At 39.4% G+C, this 16116-nt stretch overlaps 1 protein-coding gene and 1 pseudogene across 1 annotated transcript in view; one reads left to right on the forward strand and one right to left on the reverse strand.

The window, feature by feature from the left end:
* Positions 1–16116, reverse strand: part of LOC138176706 (interleukin-9 receptor-like) — a 78403-nt gene that overhangs the window by 49312 nt on the left and 12975 nt on the right. The gene's annotated exons all lie outside the window — the stretch shown is intronic.
* LOC138143664 (general transcription factor IIH subunit 3 pseudogene) lies at positions 7027–8809 on the forward strand (annotated as a pseudogene).

Consider the following 16116-nt stretch of genomic DNA (forward strand, 5'->3'; position numbering starts at 1 on the left):
TTGAAAATCCTCTATTTCATTGAATGACCTTATTTTCCCATGAAGCATTATACTCAGTTTTGCTGGATAGGTGATTCTTGGTTTTAGTCCTAGCTCCTTTGACCTCCAGAATATCATATTCCAAGCCCTTGGATCCCTTAACATAGAAGCTGCTAGTTCTTGTGTTATCCTGATTGTGTTTCTACAATACTCAAATTGTTTCATGCTGACTGCTTGCGGTATTTTCTGCTTGACCTGGGAACTCTGGAATTTGGTTATAATATTCCTAGGAGTTTTCTTTTTGCAATCTTTTTCAAGAGGTGATGGGTGAATTCTTTCAATTTCTATTTTGCCCTCTGGTTCTAGAATATCAGGGAAATTTTGCTTGATAATTTCTTGCAAGATGGTGTCTAAGCTTTTTTTTTTTTCATCATGGATTTCAGGTAGTCTAATAATTTTTAAATTATCTCCCCTGGATCTATTTTCCAGGTCAGTGATTTTTCCAATGAGATATTTCACATTGCCTTCTATTTTTTCATTTGTTTGTATCTGTTTTATAGTATCTTGATTTCTCATAAAGTCATTAGCTTCCAGTTTTTCCAATCTAATTTTGAAGGAGTTATTCTCTTCAGTGAGTTTTCGAAATTCCTTTTCCATCTGGCAAATTTGGCTTTTTAAGGCATTCTTCTCCTCATTGGCTTTTTGGACCTCTTTTGTCATTTGAGTTAGTCTATTTTTTAAGGTGTTATTTTCTTCAGTGTAGTTTTGGGTCTCCTTTAGCAGGTTGTTGACTTGCTTTTCATTATTTTCTTGCATCATTTTCATTTCTCTTTCCAATTTTTCCTCCACTTCTCTTACTTAATTTTCAAAATCCTTCCTGAGCTCCTCCATGGCCTGTAACCAGTATATATTTTTCTTGGGGGCTTTTGATGCAGGAGTTTGCTGACTTTGCTATCTTCCTCCTGCTCCATGCCTTGATCCTTTTTGTCTCCAAAAAAGGATTCTACAGTCTTTGTTTCCTCTTCTTGCTCATATTGCCAGCCAATTACTTGACTTTTGAGCTCTTTGCCACAGTAGAACTTTGCTTCCAGAATGGAGAGAGCTTTGTCTAGAATTGCTGGGGTTTTTGCAGCTGCCAGAGCTCTTAGGAGGGCGCCTTCTCTACAGCCCCCACAAGCTCTGGCTCACTGGCCACACACCCCAGGACCACCACCCAAGACCATGATCCAGATCCAAGCAGGTTGAAGCAAGAGCGATTCCCCTGTGAATGGTCGCTTGGTTCCCCTACAGTCTGGAGGCCAAGAGCTCCTGAGGCAGCAACGCAATGGTGGCTGTGCAGCCACCAGGCCTCCACCACTTCTCACCTGGGGGCTGGGGCTGGACCGTGCTCTTCCATACCCGCCTGTTCCAACAGAGCTCCCCACTGACCTTTTACTTTGTCTTTGGCATTTATAGGTTGAGAAGTCAGGAAACCCCCACAGCTGCTGGTGATTCACTCTCCTGAAGTCTGCTTAGGCTGCTGCTGGTCAGGCCGCCCTGGGGCCAGAGCCACAGGAGTCATGCGGACTGTCCTCGACTCCCAGTGTGGTGTGAGAGGCCCTTCCTTCCCCCCTGTTGGGCTGCCTTCAGCAGGTTATGTTTCTCTCTGTCACTTGGTGGGTTCTGTAGCTCTAGAGTTTGTATAGAGTCTTTTTTTGTGTGTATTAGAAGTGGTTGGAGTGGGAGCTCACTCCAAGTTTGTGCTTCTATTCTGCCAACTTTGCTCCGCCCCTACTTTTAACAATTTGAATAAATCAGACAGAGGCTGAATTAGAAATTATTTTTTGCAGTTTATAAGGAAGAAAGAAAGATATTCCTGAATAAATGAATAAAACATTCATTTTCATCTGGACGAAAATTCAAATTTTCATTTAACAGAGAGGTGATTACTTGTAGTAGAAAAGGCTTCACAGGATTCCCCTGCACAGCAAGCTCCCTTTTGGATATTTAAAATCTGATTGTTTTTAAAAATTCAACTTAGAGGAAAGTTCATTCATTCTTTACAGCTAGAAGGGAATGTAGAGGTCACATTTTATAGAAGTGTAGAGCAGTTATATGATTTGCCCAGTATCATATCTCCAATCAGCGGATTAAACAAGACTAGAACTCAGGTATTTAGACTTCCAGACCATTTTTCTTTCCATTATACAATGTTTACTCTCACTTAAATTTTCAGGTACATGCTTTGTATCACGAGGTTTCTGTTATTCAATAAAAGGCACTTTTAATCACTCTTAAAACCATTTTAGCAACATTTATATATCAACAACAATATGTTAACTATACACGATTCTTATCTGTTCCTTGAAACAGGCTGATAAAATCTCTGTTTTGTAAAGTAAAGCTGAACCAGGAAAACAATATGCATAAATACACAATAGCTATAACCCTGTAAATGGAAAATACAAAACAAAAAAAATTGCAAATGATCACTGTATAGTGATAATGACCAAGTGTTTTCCTGAAGACATATTAAAAATGCACCTCCCTCCCCTCTTTGAAGAAGTAAAAAACTGTAAGTGTGAAATTGTGTGTAGCCCGCCTTTCAGGATCCTTCCCCAACTTGTATCATGAATCCCAAGAATGTTGAGTTCTATGTCCTGAGTGGTTCAAAGAGTGGACTTTGGGTGTCCACTCCTGAAACTATAATTCACAACACACACACACACACACACACACACATACACACACCATGTACTTCCCAATAACAGTTAACCAGTAGCTGGTTATAGTAACACAATTAAGTAACATTAAAACAAATGCATTTTCTAAGATGACATAGTTAAAAAAAATGGACCTGCAAATATTCATGCTGTACACACAAGTACACATAGCACATGTGGGAAGAGTGTATTCAAACTTAGGGTCCCCTCTCTCCAAACTACCTTGTATTCATTTTGCATATATTATGGATGCATTTATACCTATACGTGTTGTTTCTCCTGTTAGAATGTTAGCACCTTAAGAGCAGGAAATACTTCACTTTGTCTTTGTATTCCTAAGGCTTACAACGGCCAACACATAGAAATGTGTCTTTAGAAATGCTTGCTGATTGATTTACTTAGAGATTCCAGGACAGAATAATCATCTCTAACTGAGGGTTTCATCAAAGGTTGTATGGAATAGGTAACATTTGAACTGAGCCTTGAAGGAAGGGAAGAATTTAAGCATTAAGATGTGGAGGATGCCATGTTATTATAATATTTACATAGTACTTTAGGATTTGCAGAATTCTTTTTTTTAATTAATTTATTTTTAGTTTTCAACATCAACTTCCATAAGCTTTTGAGTTTTAAATTTTCTCTCCCTTCCTCCTTCTCCTCTCCCCTCCCCAAGACAGTGTGCAATCTGATATAGGTTCTACAAATACATTCATATTTTTTTTTTTTGCTTTTTGGAGGGCAGTTGGGGTTAAGTGACTTGCCCAAAGTCACATGGCTAGTAAGTGTGTCAAGTGTCTGAGGCCGGATTTGAACTCAGATACTCCTGACTCCAGGGCCGGTGCTCTATTCACTGTGCCACCTAGCTGCCCCAAATACATTCATATTAAAGATATTTTCAGGGGGACAGAGCCAGGATGGCAGAACTTACAAGCAGGAACGTACTTGAGCTCATCCCCAACCACCTCCAATACCTGTAAAAAAATGACTCTAAACAAATTTTAGAGCTAGAACCCACAAAATGACAGAGTGAAATACATCTCCAGCTGAGGACAGTCTGGCAGGCCGACAGAAGGGTCTTTCACACTGGGCTGGGAGCAGAGTGCAGACCTGTGTGGGCCACGCTGGCATAGACCATCATCACAGACCAGCTGGAGCAGACCTCAGGGGACTGAATCACTGGCAGCTGTGGCAGTTTCCAGACTTTTCAACCCATAAACACTTAAGAGAAATATAAAGGTCAATGGGGAAACTCTGTTGGACCTAGATAGGTGAAGATAATGGTCCAGCCCCTGCCCCTGCTGTGGTGGAGGTGTGGGCAGCTGCTGCAGCAGTGGCTGTTTCCTGAGCTCCAGGCCCCCAGATGGTCGGGGAACCAAGGGGCTGACCAGAGGGCAACTGCAGAAATCTCTTTGCTGGCACCAAGGCAGGATTCTCTTGCTTTGCCTTGTTTGGATCTGGGTTGCAGTCTTGGGTGGTAGTTCTGGGGTGAGGAGGAGCTCTGGTATGGCAGACCTTGTGGCGGCTGTGGAGAGGGAATCCTCCTCACAGTTCTGAGTCAGGTGCCTAGAAGAAGCTCAGACAATAGCTACACAACACCCCAGAAATTTGGGACATAGCTCTCTCCACTCTGGAAGCAGAGTTCTACTGTGGTGAAGAGTTCAAAAGTCAAGTAATTGGCTGGCAAGATGAGCAAACAGAGAAAGAGAAATCAGACGATAGAATCATTTTTTTGGTGACAAAGATAATCAAAACATAGAACAAGAAGACAACAAAGTCAAAACTCTTGCATCAAAAGCCTCCGAGAAAAACATGAACTGGTTGTAGGCCATGGAAGAGTTCAAGAAGGATTTTGAAAATCAAGTAAGAGAAGTAGAGGAAAAATTGTGAAGAGAAATGAGAGTGGTACAAGAAAATCATGAAAAGCAAGTCAACAGCTTGCTAAAGGAGACCACTCCAAAAAAATCCTGAAGAAAATGAAGATATTTTCACATTAGTCATGTTATAAAGAAGAATTAGAACCAATGGGAAGAACCACAAAAAAGAAGAGACCAAAAGAAAAAAAGAGAGAGCAAATAGTCTGCTTCAATCTTCATTCAGACTCTATAGTTCTCTCTCTGCATGTGGATAGCATTTTCCATCATGAGTCTTTGGAATTGTCTCAGATTATTGTATTTCCGAGAAGAGCAAAGTCTATCAAAGTTGATCATCGCACAATGTGACTGTTACTGTGTACAATGTTCTCCTGGTTCTGCTCGCTTCACTCAGCATCAGTTCATATAAGTCTTTCCAGGTTTTTCTGAAGCCCACTTGCTCATCATTTCTTATAGCACAATAGTATTCCATTACATTCATATACCACAGCTTATTCAGCCATTCCCCAATTGATGGGCATCCCCTTGATTTCCAATTCTTTGCTGACAGAAAAAGAGCTACTATAAATGTTTTTGTACATGTGAGTCCTTTTCCTATGATTTGCAGAATTCTTTATATGTGTTATCTCATTTAAGCCTCACAACAACCTTGAGGGTTTGGTGCTACTGTTATCTTGATTTTACAGATAAAGAAACTGAGACCAACATAAGTTAAGTCACACCCTTAACCTCAGAATCACGCAACTAAATAAGTGTCTAAGGCAGAATCTGGACTTGGGTCTTCTGACTCCAAGTCTAATCCTTTATTCACTGTGCCACATAGCTATAAAAATGTGTGATATAGTAGATTAATATAATGGAATAATACTGAGCTGTAAGAAATGAGGAAAAATACAGCTTCAAAGAGACATGGAAAAACTTGTATGAACTAATGCAGAGTGAAGTAAGCAAAACCAGGAGGACTTTTTATAAAATAATATCAATAGTATAAAAATGAGCATTATTTTTAAATATTCTTCTCAATTACATGTGAAAATGATTTTTAAGGGGCGGCTAGGTGGCTCAGTGAATAGAGCACCAGCCCTGGAGTCAGGAGGAACATGGGTTTGGATACAGCCTCAGACACTTAACACACACACACCAAAAAAAAACCTAGCTATGTGACCTTGGGCAAGTCACTTAACCCCAATTGCCCTCCAAAAAACAAACAAAAAATTGATTTTTAACATTCATTTTTTAAAATTTTGAGTTTAAATTCTCTCCCTCCCTCCCCTCCCCCCTTATTGAGAAGGCAATTCGATATAGGTTATGCATGTGCAGGCATGCAAAATATATTTCCATATTAGGCATGTTGTGAAAGAAAACACATACCAAAAAAGCCAAGAAAAATAAAGTTTAAAAAGTATGCTTCAATGTGCATTCAGACTCTATGGGTTCTTTCTCTGGATGTGGATAGTATTTTTCATCAAAAGTCCTTTGGCGGGGTGGCCAGGTAGCACAGCGAGTAACAGCATCGGCTCCAGTGTTGGGATGACCTGGAGATCGAATCCCAGGCCCAGACACTTAGCACCCACCCAGAAACACCTGGCCGTGTAACCTTGAGCAAGTTACTTAACCCCAATTGCTTAGGGGCGGCCAGGTGGCTCAGCGAGTAAGAGCACAAGCTCCAGTGTTGAGAAGACCTGGAGATCGAATCCCAGGCTCAGATACTTAGCATCCACCCAGAAACACCTGGCCGTGTAACCTTGAGCAAGTTACTTAACCCCAATTGCTTAGGGGCGGCCAGGTGGCTCAGCGAGTAAGAGCACTGGCTCCAGTGTCAGAATGACCTGGGGATCAAATCTGGGCTCAGATACTCAGCACCACACCCAGAAATAACTGGCCATGTAACCTTGAGCAAGTTACTTAACCCTGATTGTTAAAAAAAAAAAAGGCTTTGGAATTGTCTTGGATCTTTGTATTGCTGAGAGCAGCTAAGTTATTCACTAAGTCATTCACAATTGGTCAACATATTGCTGTTGCTGTGTACAATTTTCTCCTGGTTCTGCTAAAAAAAAAATGAACAATTTTGAAAAATTTAAGACCTCTGACCAATCCTGATTCCAGAGCCCAGAGCGGGTACAGTGGCCATGTGGGGTCTTTTCATTCTCAGTTGAAGCTCCAGCAATTCGCCATGATCTCCAACTGTTGTGGTCTAGGGATGCTGTGAACCCCAAAATGCAAGGGAAAAGGGCACAGGTCTGCCTTGAAAGAATTCCACCACTCAAGCCTTCTTTCAATCAGAGACAAGGTTTATTAAAACAACAGTTGGGGTAAGCAAGATTCCTAGTGAGTCTGCGTTACTTGTGATGTCAGTATAAGCAGGCCAGATTTTAAGAATCTGAGCCATTTAATGGGGGCAAGACGGACATTTTTATACAGAAAGACTGTAGAAAGATCTAGATGTGATCAAGCAGTGGCAAATAGCCTGGGGTGGGGCCAAGAGCAGATAATGAGGGCTGCTATGAAAGGGCAGGTAAAAGGCTTATTGTGGGGAGGCTAGGTGGCACAGTGAATACAGCACTGGCCCTGGAGTCAGGAGGACCTGGGTTCAAATCCAGTCTCAGACACTTAACACTTACTAGCCGTGTGACCTTGGGCAAGTCACTTAACCCTATGTGCCTCAGGGGAACACCAGGGATTTGGGCTATGTGGGAAAGTCCAGGGGCTTTTCCTTTTTGGGGTCTAGACCCCAGAGACATGGTCTTTTCCTTTTAGGGGTTCAGATCCCTGCCCTATCACAAAGATGAATTAAACCAGACCTGCACAACATACAGCCCATGGGGGGCCTCAAAAAATTAAGGTTGCCCACACTCCTGTTTGTCACGTGACCCATGGAAATCAACCATCTTCAGTCTATCTCTAGTCTAACCTATCTGCAACCTGAAGAAGTTCAGCCTATCTCCATTTTGGCCCCTACATACTGCCAAGTTGTGCAGGTCTGAATTAAGCCTTCTAGTTATCATAATTGATTTATAAACCTAGTTTGGTGGGGAAAACAAGTTTTGAAAGAATCTTAGTTCACATTATCAAAATGCATAGATGCTATCATGGTGATAGGAAAATCTCACTTATTTATGAATCGTTCCAACAAAATTGCTGTGGTAGCAAGTCATATTTAAGAGAGTTGATTCTTGTATTCTGGAAAGAACTCAAAATCTGGAGACTTATTTGGTGATCCTGGCAACAACTCTGCTGAGTATAAATCCTTCAGGTGGTAAGGATGGAACATAAGAGCTTTAAAACTGCAGCAAATGAAGAAATTACTGAAGAGATTAGAGATCTCATGACCAAAATGACATGGAGGGACCACGCACAGAAACACTGTTGGCAGGGTCTCTCACAAAAGCACTTTGTTTTATTCACAGAATGATCAAGGAAGGAAAGATAACCAAGAAATGAAGCCGAGAAAATTGGTCACTAAGGCTGCAGAAAACGATGTATTGCAATATATGAACTTCGTGAATGTCACCTTTGCATCACAGAAACAGAATATTGTGATTAACACTTGTGTCCTACATTCCGATTCAGGGCTTCTCCACCAGTCCTGTGACATTGAAGGCGCCCAGACACCATTGCTTCTTCTTATTTATTAATGTACAAATATCTGTGCCAGAGCCAGCCAGTATTTACATGGGGTATTTCTTCCTGATCAAAATCAAAGGTCTCAGTTAAATCTCTCACCTCCTATTCACATTGAATACAGAGCTGCTTGCTTCTGCCCTAGAAATCTCATTGAAATTGATTATGTCTGCTCTGTATGTTTGTCAGTATTCTGCAATTTCAGCCCTATTTGCACCACATGAGAGACAGCTTTTAAAATTTCACTGCCTCCACTTCTGAAAACCAAGAAGAAATTCAAAGCGTCTTCCTAGTGACCAAAAAAAAACCCCCCAAAACCCAGACCCAAACACTTAACCTTCTTTTCTCCAACCTCTATTCCTACAGTAAAGATTTTAACTGAGAAATCTGGGCTGAATATGTTCTTAAAAGAAATGATAACTGTACGCAGATAGGTATATTTTATGTGGCTAGTTCCTTAAGGGCATTTTTTCAAGAGCAAATTCCTCCTGTCTCCAGGGGGGAGAGAGAGAGCTGGTTGGGGAGGTACTGCTCCTGGGTAATACGCGGAGAATACTTAGCTCATCTCTAAATTTTTAAAGCACAGTTATTTTCAATTTAGTCCAATAAGTATTAAGCTATTTATAATGTGCATGGGTGCTGTGTATAATCATTTCTAGGGTAATCATTTATTAAAGTAACTGCTGTTGTTGATTACCAATGTTATCACATAAATGTTTTTTCTTATGTCTGGTACTCTTTTGTGAAATGCCAAATATGTGAAATTTTCACAATTATAACAATTTAAACACATTTTTACTCATCTCCAGCTCTTGTGGCTTTAATCAAGACAGAGATTCTTCCTTAAGTAGCCAGCTATTAGCTTTTGCAGCAGAAATGTAAACAAAACTCTCCAATCATTAATTTGCTACTCATTCTCCCTGTCAGACATTAGCAACTTTCAGTCCTTAATCTTGAAAGTTTCTACTTAAATAAAGCAATTTTTACCCAAACAATAATCAACCAGCAATTATAGAGCCTTTTTTTTTTTTTAAGAAATTAGTAAAGTGAACATTGCATGGCAAATGTATAAATGTTCTCTTCAAATGCAGTTGCCTGAGAAGGGCATTAGCAGAACCTAACATGTAGGCATTAAATGGCAGTTTCCCAAAGAATGGCAAAGTCACAGAAGTTTTCCCTTGACATGACTCTTTTCCCATTTTAATAATTTACTAGAAAATCTCTGGATGTCTTCACCTTTCTATTGCAATCTTTCTTAAATCCAAAACGATTTTTAAATTCAGTTTTAGAGAAATAAATTTTCCATAAATACCTGAAGTTATTCAAAGTCCTTTTGTCTTCCAATGTATAGAAGAAGGATTAGGGAAAAGGAAAATTATGAAACCAAATAAGAAAGTTTTCTTAGTATAAGACTTTTCTTATTTCCCAGAGAAATTAGACTCAGTTCTATTTGCTAAGGGAATTCAATACTGACTTTTCTGGTTTTGTTAAAGACTGTAATAAAAATGTTTGTGATAATTTTTGCAAGCGTTTATTCTTTTAAAAGCCCTTAATAAAAAGCTTTTAATACATTAATAATTTTAATTGTATTAATAATATTAATATTAATTAATATTAATACTAATTTTAAAAGACAAATGTCCCTGATCTTTCCAGTGTGTTAGTTGTTTTAAAATTGTTGTTAAATCTTGTGGGAAGAGGCACTGAACGGGACTCAGGTGCAAAGGAAAGAGTCCTAGAGTTGAAGTCAAAAGACCTAGGTTCGAATTCTGTTTGAGTTTCCTTATACAATGAAGGAATTAGCCATCACCAACTAGGTTTCTTCCAGCTCTAAATCTTTTTATTGTGTGTGGTTTTAAAAATATATATTTATTTATTTTTAGTTTTCAACATTCATTTCCACAAGATTTTGAGTTACATTTTTTCTCCCCATCTCTCCCCTACCCCCCCACCAAGATAGTGAGCCTCCTGAATACCCTTTCCCCCAATCTGCTCTCTCTTATATCCTCCCCCATCCCCCTCTCACTTTCTAGTAGGGCAATATGGATTTCTATACCCCAGTGCCTGTATATCTTATTTCCCAGTTGCATGTAACATGCATTAACATTTGGTTTTTGAAACTTTGAGTTCCAAAGTCTTTCCCTTCTTCCCTCCTCACCCACCCCCACTGGGAAGACAAGCAATTCAACATAGGTTGTACATGTGTAGTTCCGCAAAACATTTCCATGGTAGTTATATTGTTAAATACTAACTATATTTCCCTCCATCCCATTCCGCCCCCCATTTTTTCTATATTCTACTTTAACCCTATTCCTTTTCAAAAGTGTTTGCTTCCAAATACCCTCTCCCCCAATCTGCCCTCCCTTCTATCACCCCTCCCCCTTATCCCCTTCCCCCCTATTTTCCTGCAGGGTAAGATACTCAATTGAATGTGTATGTTATTCCCTCCTCAAGCCAAATTCAGTGAGAGTAAGGTTGAGTCATTCCATTTCACCTTCCTGCTCTTCCCCTCCATTGTAACAGTGTTCTCTTGCCTCTTTTATGTGAGATAATTTACCCTAATCTATCTCTCCCTTTCTCCTTCTCCCAATATATTCCTCTCTCACCTCTTAATTTTATTTTTAAGATATTATCCCTTCATATTCAACCCATCCTGTGCCTTTGTCTATGTATACATGTACACACATATATATTTATACACACTCCTATACATACATATGTATGTATACATGTATACATATATATTCACTTCAATTATACTCATATTGAGAAAAGTCCCATGAGTTACAATTATCGTTTTTCCATGTGGGAATGTAAATAGTTCAACTTTAATAAGTTCCTTATGATTTCTTTTTCGTGTTTACCTTCTCATGCTTTTCTTGCTTCTTTTAAGTGAAAGTCAAATTTTCTATTCAGCTCTGGTTTTTTCATCAAGAATGCCTGAAAGTCCTCTATTTCATTGAATGACCTTATTTTCCCATGAAGCATTATACTCAATTTTGCTGGGTAGGTGATTCTTGGTTTTAATCCTAGCTCCTTTGACCTCCAGAATATCATATTCCAAACACTTCGACCCCTTAATGTAAAAGCTGCCAGATCTTGTGTTATCCTGATTGTGTTTCCACAATAGTAATATTGTTCCTTCCTGGCTGCTTGTAATATTTTCTCCTTGACCTGGGAACTCTGGAATTTGGCTATGATATTCCTAGGAGTTTTCTTTTTGCAATCTTTTTCAAGAGGTGATCAGTGAATTCTTTCAATTTCTATTTTGCCCTCTGGTTCTAAAATATCAGGACAATTTTGTTTGATAATTTCTTGCAAGATGGTGTCTAGGCTCTTTTTTTCATCATGGCTTTCAGGTAGTCCAATAATTTTTAAATTATCTCTCCTGGATCTATTTTCCAGGTCAGTGATTTTTCCAATGAGATATTTCACATTGCCTTCTATTTCTTCATTTGTTTGGATCTGTTTTATAGTATCTTGATTTCTCATAAAGTCATTAGCTTCCAATTGCTCCAATCTAATTTTAAAGGAATTATTGTCTTCAGTGAGTTTTTGAAATTCCTTTTCCATCTGGCCAATTCTACTTTTTAAGGCACTCTTCTCCTCATTGGCTTTTTGGACCTCTTTTGCCATTTGAGTTAGTCTACTTTTTAAGGTGTTATTTTCTCCAGCATATTTTTGGGTCTCCTTTAGCAGGCTGTTGACTCGCTTTTCATGATTTTCCTGCGTCATTCTCATTTCTCTTCCCAGTTTTTCCTCCACTTCTCTTACTTGATTTTTAAAATCCTTCTTGAGCTGCTTCATGGCTTGTGACCAGTTCATATTTTTCTTGGAAGCTTTTGATGCAGGAGTTCTGACTTCATTGTTCTCCTCCAGTTTCATGCTTTGATCCTTTTTGTCCCCCAAAAAGGACTGTATGGTCTGATTGCACTTCCTCATCTTGACAATTACTTGACTTTTGAGCTCTTTGCCACAGTAGAATTCTGCTTACAGAATGGAGAGAGCTTTGTCCCAAATTGCTGGGATTTTTGCAGCTGCCAGAGCTATTAGTTGGGCACGCTCTTTACAGCCCCCACAAGCTCTGGCTCACTGACCACTCACCCCAGGACCACCACCCAAGACCACAATCCAGATCTAGGAAGGTCAAAGCAAGAGTGATTACCCTCTAAATGGTCGCTTAGCTACAAGCCAGGAACTCTGAAAGCAGCCTCATGGCACCATCACACCTCCACAGCTTCTTGCCCCAGGGGCAGGGGCTGGACCTGACTGACCTTTTACTTTGTCTTTGGTGTTTATGGATTGAGGAGTCAGGAAACTGCCACAGCTTCTGTTGATTCACGCTTCTGCAGTCTGCTCTGGCTGGTCTGGGCGCTGGTTGGGGCCACCCTGGGGCTGGAACTGAGGCTGACTGAGGACTGCACTTGGCTCCCAGCGAGCTATGATAGACCTTTCCTGTCGGTCTGCCTGCCAGGCTGCCTTCAGTGGGAGATTTGTTTCTCTCTCTGTGGGCTCTGTAGCTTTAAAGTTTGTTTAGAGTCATTTTTTTTTAGGTATTGGAGGTGGTTGAAGCCAGAGCCCATGCCAAGTTTGTGCTTTTGCTTTGCCACTTTGGCTCTGCTCCAGCTCTAAATCTTTAATCGCATAATTTGAATTTAAACCCTTTTTTTTCTGACATATTGATTTTGTGACCATGGACAAGTCATCTCATTTCCCTGAGCCTTAGTCTTCTAATCTGTAAATTGGGAATTATAAATCTGTCTACTTCACAGGGCTGTTGTGGGGACAATGTTCTGTAAAAACCATGAAATGCAATGTGAATATAAGCTGCTATTATTCTCATACTGAGCATTTGGATGGAATAGGGATCAATTGTTTTAAGTCTAGCAAAACAATTGGTGCCTACAAGAGCTTCAGATGTTCAAGGGATCAGAAAAATTTCAGAACACCTGAAACAGGATTGTCTTTTCTCTTGTCCTATTTTAAAACGTACTAATTCGTTCAATTCAGTTACACTTTATTTTCATTGTATTTGTGGTTAATTTTAATAGGAAATATTTTCAATAAAACAACTTGTATTTTTTTTCCAAAAAAGAAAAAACAGACCCACCTCATGACAAAGAAATAATGAATTAATATGTAAAATAAGAAATGCATTTTGAGATGGGACTAATATAGGAATATGTTTTGTTTGAGTGTGTTTATATGAGATGGGAGACTCTGTGCTTCTTTTCTCTTTTTTTTTTTGCTTTTTGGAGGGCAATTAGGGTTTAGTGACTTCCCAAGGTCACGCAGCTAGTTTTTGTGTTAAGTGTCTGAGGCTGGATTTGAACTCAGGTCCTCCTGACTCCAGGGCTGGTGCTCTATTCACTGCGCCACCTAGCTGCCCTTTGTGCTTTTCAATGGGCATGAGAATGAGAAAGGAAGAAAAAATGAATGCTGAAAACATTTTTTAAATTGTAATGTACAAATATCTGTGTCAGAGCCAGAGCCAGGTAATTTGTGATTGCTGCAATGCATTCCATAAAGTCAAAATTGTAGTTGCTATATACCTTTTCAAAATTTGTATAAGAATATTGGGATTTCAGGGAAGCTAGGTGTCACAATGAATAGAACACTGGCCCTGGAGTCAGAAGGACCTGAGTTCAAATCCAGCCTCAGACACTTAACACAAAAACTAGCCGTGTGACCTTGGGAAGTCACTTAACCCTAATTGCCCTCCAAAAAGCAAAAAAAAAAAAAAAAGAATATTGGGATTTCACAAACTACAATTGCACTTTTTCCTTTGTGAATGAATTGGCATTGCTTGCTAGAAAACATGAAAAGAAATCTACAAACTCTTTGAGCAAAGTCCCAGTATCTTTTCACCAAAGGCCATTTCTCAACTAGACAATGATCAAATTATTTAGAGATAAAGAAAACTTCATTAGGATACTTAAATTCCTATTGATTTTATTCCTGCTTGTCTAAGTAACTTACAGCTTGTTTCCCATATTACTTTACATCCCTTAACTTCTGAGATATCTCTCTGTTGCTTCTTTTATCTTATATTATTAACTTAGCTCTCATCAGCAAACATGAATAGGAGACTCTTTTAATGGTCCAGGTGAGAGATGATAAGAACCTGGATTAGATTAGTGCTGTGTCAGTGAAGAGAAGGGGGCTGATAAAGGAGATACTGCAGAAAATGAAATGACAAGATCTGACTGTTGATTGGCCGGTGGTGTGAGTAAGAATGAAGGGTTGAGGATGGAAATGACAGACAACAAACTCAAGGATTTCCTGATGTAAAGGACAGGAAAAAAAATATCTATGAATCTCTCCTATAGACAGCTTGGGTTCTTAAAAAGTACATAAAAAATTTAACCCAGTAGTTCTAATACTGTCTTTCTTATCTGGGTCTCTCTCTCTCTGAACTTCATTGTACTCTCTTCTGCTGCAATTTTATAATTGTTTTATTGATCTTTCCTTTCTTTTCTTTTTAGGAGGGGAGGACTATTATTACTGCCTACTGTTCACACAATAACTCTCCCTCCCAAAGAAGAACCCTGCCCTCCCTTTTAAGAAACAAGTATAGGGGCAGCTAGGTGGTGAAGTGAATAAAGCATTGGCCCTTGAATCAGGTGGAACTGAGTTCAAATATGGCCTCAGACACTCGACACTTACTAGCTGTGTGACCTTGGGCAAGTCACTTAACCCAACTGCCCTGCCTTCCCCCCTCCAAAAAAAAGTTAAAAAGAAACAAGTATAGTCAAAGAAAACAGATCCATACATTGGTCATATAAAAAAATACGTCTCAATATTCCTTCTTGTCAAGAGGTGAGAAATACTTGTTCCCCTTAGTCCATCCTCATTCCCACATAGGTGCCATTCTCAGAACTTCATAATTATTCCTTACTTAATTTATTGATCTATTTTCCCCCCCCCTCTCTTTCTGTATTGATGAAAGTGTTCAGAAATACAAATTATCCCCTAAGAACTGCTTTGGCCACATTCCAAAAGTTATGATATTTTGTCTCATTATCATTTTCTTTTTTTTTTAAGCAATTGGGGTTAAGTAACTTGCTCAAGGTTACACAGCCAGTTATTTCTGGGTGTGGTGCTGAGTATCTGAGCCCAGATTCGATCCCCAGGTCACCCCGACTCTGGGACCGGTGCTCTTACTCGCTGTGCTACCTGGCCACCCCTCCTTATCATTTTCTTTGATGAAATTATCTATTATTTCTACAAATTTTTTTCTTTAACTCACTGTTTCTTTTTTTTTTTTTAAAGCAATTGGGGTTAAGTAACTTGCTCAAGGTTACATGGCCAGTTATTATTTCTGGGTGTGGTGCTGAGTATCTGAGCCCGGATTTGATCCCCAGGTCATTCCAACACTGGAGCCGGTGCTCTTACTCGCTGAGCCACCTGGCCTCCCCTAAGCAATTGGGGTTAAGTAACTTGCTCAAGGTTACACGGCCAGGTGTTTCTGGGTGGATGCTAAGTATCTGAGCCTGCGATTCGATCTCCAGGTCTTCTCAACACTGGAGCTTGTGCTCTTACTCGCTGTGCTACCTGGCCACCCTAACTCACTGTTTCTTTAGGATTAAATTATTTAATCTCCATTTAACCTTTAATTCCTTCTTCAAATTTCTTTTATAATTATTTTATTGCATATTTTTATTGTCAGTAAAGGCTGTGGTTTAATATTTCTGCTTTTCTGCATTTTCATGAGGATCTTATGTCCTCATAAAAATGATCAATCTTAGTAAATCTTAGTAAAGGTACCATAGTTGAGACATATGCATAGTCCTTTCCACGTATATTCCCATTCCATAATAACAAAATTCTATCATATTTAACTTTTTAAAAAAAATTCTATTTCTTGGGTGGCTAGGTGATGCAGTGAATAGAGCACTGGCCCTGAAGTCAGGAGGACCTGAGTTCAAATCTGACCTCAGACA

The sequence above is a fragment of the Petaurus breviceps genome, unplaced genomic scaffold, assembly GCF_028583685.1.
Source record: "Petaurus breviceps papuanus isolate PSGF00001 unplaced genomic scaffold, PetGlider_PUasm1.0 138, whole genome shotgun sequence".
Classification (NCBI taxonomy): Eukaryota; Metazoa; Chordata; class Mammalia; order Diprotodontia; family Petauridae; genus Petaurus; species Petaurus breviceps.